Source organism: Hylobates moloch, unplaced genomic scaffold, assembly GCF_009828535.3.
Source record: "Hylobates moloch isolate HMO894 unplaced genomic scaffold, HMol_V3 SCAFFOLD_15, whole genome shotgun sequence".
Taxonomy (NCBI): Eukaryota; Metazoa; Chordata; class Mammalia; order Primates; family Hylobatidae; genus Hylobates; species Hylobates moloch.
This window is the reverse complement of record NW_026652290.1, coordinates 34536630-34543877: the sequence shown is the minus strand read 5'-3', so window position 1 is coordinate 34543877 and position 7248 is coordinate 34536630.

Below are 7248 nucleotides of genomic sequence, written 5' to 3'. Positions count from 1 at the left end.
GTCTCGCTCTGTCACCCAGGCTGGAGTGCAGTGGCGCAATCTTGGCTCACTGCAAGCTCCGCCTCCCGGGTTCACGCCATTCTCCTGCCTCCGCCCCTCCGAGTAGCTGGGACTACAGGCTCCCGCCACCACGCCCGGCTAATTTTTTGTATTTTTAGTAGAGACGGGGTTTCACCGTGGTTTCGATCTCCTGACCTCGTGATCCACCCGCCTCGGCCTCCCAAAGTGCTGGGATTACAAGCGTGAGCCACCGCGCCCGGCTGGTGAATGGTTCTATGTGCACTTGAAAATAATATATAGTCTGCTGTTTATGGGTGGAGTGTTCCTCAAAGTTCAATTAGATCTAGTTGGCTAGTGGTGTTGTTTAATTCTCCTCTTCTTTGCTGATTTTCTTTTTCTGTTTTTTTTTTTTTGAGACTGAGTCTCCCTCTGTCGCCCAGGCTGGAGTGCAGTGGCACAATCTCAACTCACTGCAAGCTCGCCTCCCAGGTTCACGCCATTCTCCTGCCTCAGCCTCCCAAGTAGCTGGGACTACAGGCGCCCGCCACCACACCCGGCTAATTTTTTGTATTTTTAGTAGAGATGGGGTTTCACTGTGTTAACCAGGATGGTCTCGATCTCCTGACCTTGTGATCTGCCCACCTTGGCCTCCCAAAGTACTGGGATTACAGGTGTGAGCCACCGTGCCTGGCCTTCTTTGCTGATTTGCTAATAGTTCTATCAATGATTGAGAGAAGGAGTATTGAAGTCTCCAAATATAATTTTGGGTTTGTCTATTTGCTTTGAGAATTTTGAAGCTGTGGTGTAAGATGCAAACATATTTAGGATTGTTATGTCTCCTTGGTGAATTAACTATTTTATCATGATGTATGATCCTTTTTTGTCTAATGATTTTCATTGCTCTGGAATTTGCTGTGTATGATATTAACATAGCCACACCAACTCTTTTGATTAATATTTCCATGGTATATCTTTTCCGTTTTTTTTTTTTTTTTGGAGATGGAGTCTTGTTCTGTCACCTGGGCTGGAGTACAGTGGCGTGATCTTAGCTCACTGCAACCTCCACCTCTCGGATTCAAGTGATTCTCCTGCCTCTGCCTTCCGAGTAATTGGGACTACAGCCAACACCACTACACCTGACTAATTTTTGTGTTTTTGTTAGAGATGGGATTTCGCCATGTTGGCCAGGCTGGTGTATATCTCCTGACCTCAAGCAATCCACCCGCCTCGGCCTCCCAAAGTGCTGGGATTACAGGCGTGAGCCACTCTGCCCAGCCTGTATTCTTTACTTTTAACCTACATATATAATATTTAAAGCAAGTTTTGGTTGGGTATAGTGGCTATTGCTTGTAATTCCAGTGCTTTGGAAGGCTGAGGTGGGAGGACTGCTTGAGGCCAGGAGTTTGAGATTAGCCTGGGCCACTTGGTGAGCCCCTGTCTCTATAAAAAAACAAAACAAAACAAAAAACTAGTCAGATATGATGGTACATGCCTGTAGTCTTAGCTACAGGGGAAGCTGAGGCAGAAGGATTGCTTGAGTCCAGGAGTTGGAAGCTGCAGTGAGCTATGATCATTCCATTGCACTCCAGTCTGGGCAACAGAGCAAAACCTTGTCTCTAATAAATAAATAAATAAATGCAAAACATTTTTTAAAAAATGAAAAAAATTAAAAAAAATAAAGCAAGTTTCTTGTAAATAGCATATGGCTGGGCACTGCTTTTATCCATTCTGACAATGTCTTTTAAGATTTAGGTTTAGTCCATTTATGTTTACTGTAATTATTCATGTGTTTGGATATATGTCCACCATCTTATTTTATTTTATTTTTTTGAGACAGAGTCTTGCCCTGTCACCCAGGCTGGAGTGCAGTGGCACCATCTCAGCTCACAACAACCTCCGCCTCCCAGCCTCAAGCGATTCTTGTGCCTCAGCCTCCCAAGTAGTTGGGATTACAGGCATGTACCACCACGCCCAGCTGATTCTTCTATTTTTAGTAAAGACAGGGTTTCACCATGTTGGCCAGGCTGATCTCAAACTCCTGGCCTCAATTGATTCACCCACCTTAGCTTCCCAAAGTTTTGGGATTACAGGTGTGAGCCACTGGGCCCAGCCCCGTCTTATTACTTTTTTTCTTGCTCCATTTTTTATCTTTCTGCTTACCACTTTTTGCCTCCTATTTGGTTATTTAAATGATTTTTAGGATTCTGTTTTAATTCATATATTGGTTTTGAATATATCTCTTTGAATAGTTTTTTAAATGGTGACTCTAGGGATTACAATACACTTAATTTTTCACAGAATGAACATATTACCACTTAAGTGGAATGTAGAAATCCTACAGCTGGATAGGTATTTTTACCTTTGCCTCTTTACATTATAGATGTTTTCTATTACATTTACATGCATTGTAAACTCCACTAATGTTATAATTTTCGCTTTCTTTTCTTTTTTTTCTTTTTTTTTTTTTTTGAGACAGAGTTTTGCTATTGTTGCCTAGGCTGGAGTGCAATGGCGCAATCTCGGGTCACCACAACCTCCCGTCCCAGGTTGAAGTGCTTCTCCTGCCTCAGCCTCCTGAGTAGCTGGGATTACAGGCATGTGCCGCCACGCCTGGCTAATTTTTGTATTTTTAGTAGAGACGGGGTTTCTCCATGTTGGTCAGGCTGGTCTCGAACTCCCGACTACAGGTGATCCGCCTGCCTTGGCCTCCGAAAGTGCTGGGATTATAGGCGTGAGCCACCACGCCTGGCCTAATGTTTGCTTTCAACCATCAAATGTATTTTTTTAAAAAAATAATGGATAGATCCACTAGACAGGGATCATCAAGAAAATACAAGACTTCAACAATGGTTTAAACAAGCTATACCAAATAGACATCTATAAAAAGTTCCACCTAACAATATCAAAATACACATTCTTCTTAAGTGCACTTGGAACACTCTTTAGCATAAACCATATGCTAGAGCATAAGAAAAACTTCAATGATTCTTTTTTCAATAAGCCTTTTGTACTCCTAAACCCTCAATAAATTTAAAAGAATTGAAATCATAAAGCATATGTATTCTGACCAGAATGGAATGAAATTAGAAATCAACAACAGAAATTTGAGAAATTCACAAACATTTGGACATTAAACAACACACTTCTAAATAACCAATGAGTCAAGAAATCACAAGGGAAACCGGGTGCAGTGGCTCATGCTTGTAATCCCAACGCTTTGAGAGGCTGAGGCGGGTGGATCACGAGGTCAGGAAATTGAGACCATCCTGGCTAGCACAGTGAAACCCTGTCTCTACTAAAAATACAGAAAAAAAAAAAAAAGTTAGCCAGGCGTGGTGGCGGGCGCCTGTAGTCCCAGCTACTCAGGAGGCTGAGGCAGGAGAATGGCGTGAACCCAAGAGGCGGAGCTTGCAGTGAGCCGAGATCATGCCACTGCACTCCAGCCTGGGCGACAGAGCGAGACTCCATCTCAAAAAAAAAAAAAAAAAAAAAAAAGAAAGTACACAGGAAATTAGAAGAAATCATGACATGTGAAATTAGAAAATTAGAGAAATTTGAGATGGATAAAATGAAGATACAACATACAAAAACTTATGGGATACAGCTAAAGCAACACTAAGAAGGAAATGTATACCTGTAAAGACTATATTTAAGAAAGCATGACCTCTAAAAAGTAAGTAATCAAAGCATACCACTACAGAAAGTCACTAATCATAAAGGAAGACAGTAAGAGAGGAAGAAAGGAACAAAGGATCTATAAAACAACTAGAAAACAATTTTTTTTTTTTTTTGAGACACCATCTCACTCTGTCACCCAGGCTGGTGGAGTGCAGTGGCACAATCTTGGCTCACTGCGACCTCTGCTTCCCGGCTTCAAGCAATCCTCGTGCCTCAGCCTCCCGGGTAGCTGGGACCATAGGTATGCACCACCTTGTGGGACTAATTTTTGTATTTTTAATAGAGACAGGATTTCACCATGTTGGCCAGGCTGTTCTCAAACTCCTGGCCTCAAGTGATCTGCCCACCTCGGCCTCCCAAAATGCTGGGATTACAGGCATGAGCCACTGTACCCAGCCGGAAAACGTTTTTTTCTTTTTTGAGATGGAGTTTTGCTCTTGTTGCCCAGGCTGGAGTGCAATGGCATGATCTTGGCTCACGACAACCTCCGCCCACTGGGTTCAAGTGATTCTCCTACCTCAGCCTCCTGAGTAGCTGGGGTTATAGGCATGTGCCACCACGCCCGGCTAATTTTATATTTTTAGTAGAGACAGGGTTTCTTCGTGTTGGTCAGGCTGGTCTTGAACTCCTGACCTCAGGTGATCCGCCCGCCTCGGCCTCCCAAAGTGCTGGGATTACAGGCGTAAGCCACCGCGCCCAGTCCGGAAAACAATTTTTTAAATGACAGTGGTAATCCTTACCTATCAATAATTACCTTGAATATCAGTGGACTTAAAAAAAATGATCTCAAATCAATAGCTTGGGAAAAAAAGAGCAAACCATGCTTAAGGCAAGCAGAAGGAAGGACAGAAAGGTCAAAGCTGAAATTAGTGAAATAGAAACTAGAAAAACAATAGAGACCTCAATAACAACAAACATAAGTGAGCAAAAGGCTGGAGTAGACATTTTTCTATAGATGATACAGAAATGTATAAAAAGCATAAGAAAAGATGCTCAGGCTGGGTGTGGTGGCTCATGCCTGTAATTTCAGCATTTTGGGAGGCCAAGGCACGGTGGATCACTTGAGGTCAGGAGCTCGAGACCAGCCTGGCCAACGTGGCAAAACCCCATCTTTATTAAGAATACAAAAATTGGAATTTGCACCAAAGCAGCAGCTGCATTCCCACAGTTCGATCTTCACCTTCACGATGTTTTGCTTGGTCAGAAAATGCACTAAGTCATCTCCAAGATCAAAGCATTCAGCAAACAATGGCAAGGCAGAGCCACCAGAAAAGTACACCTGATTTTCATGACAAATACGATAATGCTGTATTAGCTAGTGGAGCCACTTTCTGTATTGCTATATGGACATATGTAGCAACACAAATCAGAATAGAATGGAACCTGTGCCCTGTTGGCAGAGTCACCCCAAAGGAATGGAGAGATCAGTAATCATCCCAGCTGGTGTAATAATGAATTGTTTAAAAAACAGCTCATAATTGATGCCAAGTTAAAACACTGTGTACCCATTAAGATATGACATTATTGAAGAAATAAAGTACATTTTGAAACCTTCAAAAAAAATACAAAAATTAGCCTGGCATAGTGGCAGGCACCTGTAATCCCAGCTACTTGGGAGGCAGAGGCACAGAATAGCTTGAACTTAGGAGGCAGAGGTTTCAGTGAGCCAAGATCACAACACTGTACTCCAGCCTGAGTGACAGAGTGAGACTGTGTCTCAAAACAAAAACAAAAACAAAACAAAACAAAAAATGCTCAACATTCCTAATCATCATGAGAGAAATGCAAATCAAAATCACAAGGAAATATTATCTTACACCCATTAGGATGTCTACTATCAAAAAAGCAGAAAATCACTAGTGTTAAAGAGGATGTACAGAAATTGGAGCCTTCGTGCAATGCAAAATGGTGTAGCTACTACCAAAAACAATTTGATGGGTCTTCAGAAAAATAAAAATAGAATTGCCATATTCACTTCCGGACATATATCCAAAAGAATTGAAAACAGGTTCTTTTTTTTTTTTTTTGAGACGGAGTCTCGCTCTTTCACCCAGGCCAGACTGCAGTGGCGCTATCTCGGCTCACTGCAACCTCTGCCTCCCAGGTTCACGCCATTCTCCTGCGTCAGCCTCCGGAGAAGCTGGGACTACAGGCGCCCGCCACCGCGCCCGGCTAATTTTTTTGTATTTTTAGTAGAGACAGAGTTTCACCTTGTTAGCCAGGATGGTCTCGATCTCCTGACCTCGTGATCCGCCCGCCTCGGCTTCCCAAAGTGCTGGGATTACAGGCGTGAGCCACCGCACCCGGCCAAGAACAGGTTCTGTAAGAGATATTTGCACACCCATATTTATAGCAGTATTATTCACAATAGCCAACATGCAGAAGCAGCCTAAATGTCCATCAACAGATGAGTGGATAAACAAAATGTGCTGTATACAAATAATGGAGTATTACTCGGCCTTAAAAAGGAAAGGAATTCTGTTCCAATGCTGTAACATGGAAGAACCTTGAGGACATCATGCTAAGTGGAATAAGCCAGTCGCAAAAATACAAATACTGTATGCTTCCACTTATATGAGGTATCTAAAGTAGTCAAATTCACAGAAACAGCAAATCAAATTGTGGTCACCAGAAACGAGGGGGAGGAGGAAATGGAGAGTTGTTGTTTCATGGGTATAGATGTTCAAGTTTTAAAAGATAAAAAATGTTGGGCCAAGTGGTGGCTCATGCCTGTAATCCCAGCACTTTGGGAGGCCAAGGTGGGAGGATTGCTTGAAGCCAGGAGTTCAAGAACAGCTTAGGTAACAAAGACTCTCTCTCTCTACAAAAAAAAAAAAAAAAAAAAAAAAATTAACCCAGCTCAGTGGTGCGCACCTGTAGTCCCCAGCTACTTGGGAAGCTGAGGCAGGAGGATTGACTGAGCACAGGAGTTTGAAATTGCAGTGACCTGAAATCGCACCACTGCATTCCATCCTGGGTGACAGCAAGATCATGTCTCAAAATAATAAATAAATAAATAAACAGAAATAAAAGATGAAAATGTTCTGGAGATATATTGCACAACAACATAAGGTTACTGTATTGCACACTTAAAAATGGTTAAGTTGGGCCGGGCACGGTGGCTCACGCCTGTAATCCCAGCACTTTGAGAGGCTGAGGCGGGCAGATCACCTGAGGTCGGGAGTTCAAGACCAGCCTGGCCAATATGGTGAAACCCTATCTCTACTAAAAATACAAAAATTAGCCGGATGTGGTGGTGGGCACCTGTAATCCCAGCTACTTGGGAGGCTGAGGCAGGGAGAATTGCTTGAACCTGGTAGGCGGAGGTTGCAGTGAGCCGAGATTGTGCCACTGCGCTACAGCCTCAGCAATAGAGCAAGACTCTGTCTCAAAAAAAAAAAAAAAAAAAATTAGCCGGGCATGGTGGTGGGCACCTGTAGTCCCAGCTACTCGGGAGGCTGAGGCAGGAGAATGGCGTGAACCCGGGAGGTGAGCCTGCAGTGAGCCGAGATCACACCACTGCACTCCAGCCTGGGTGACAGACTCCGTCTCAAAAAAAAAAAAAAAAAA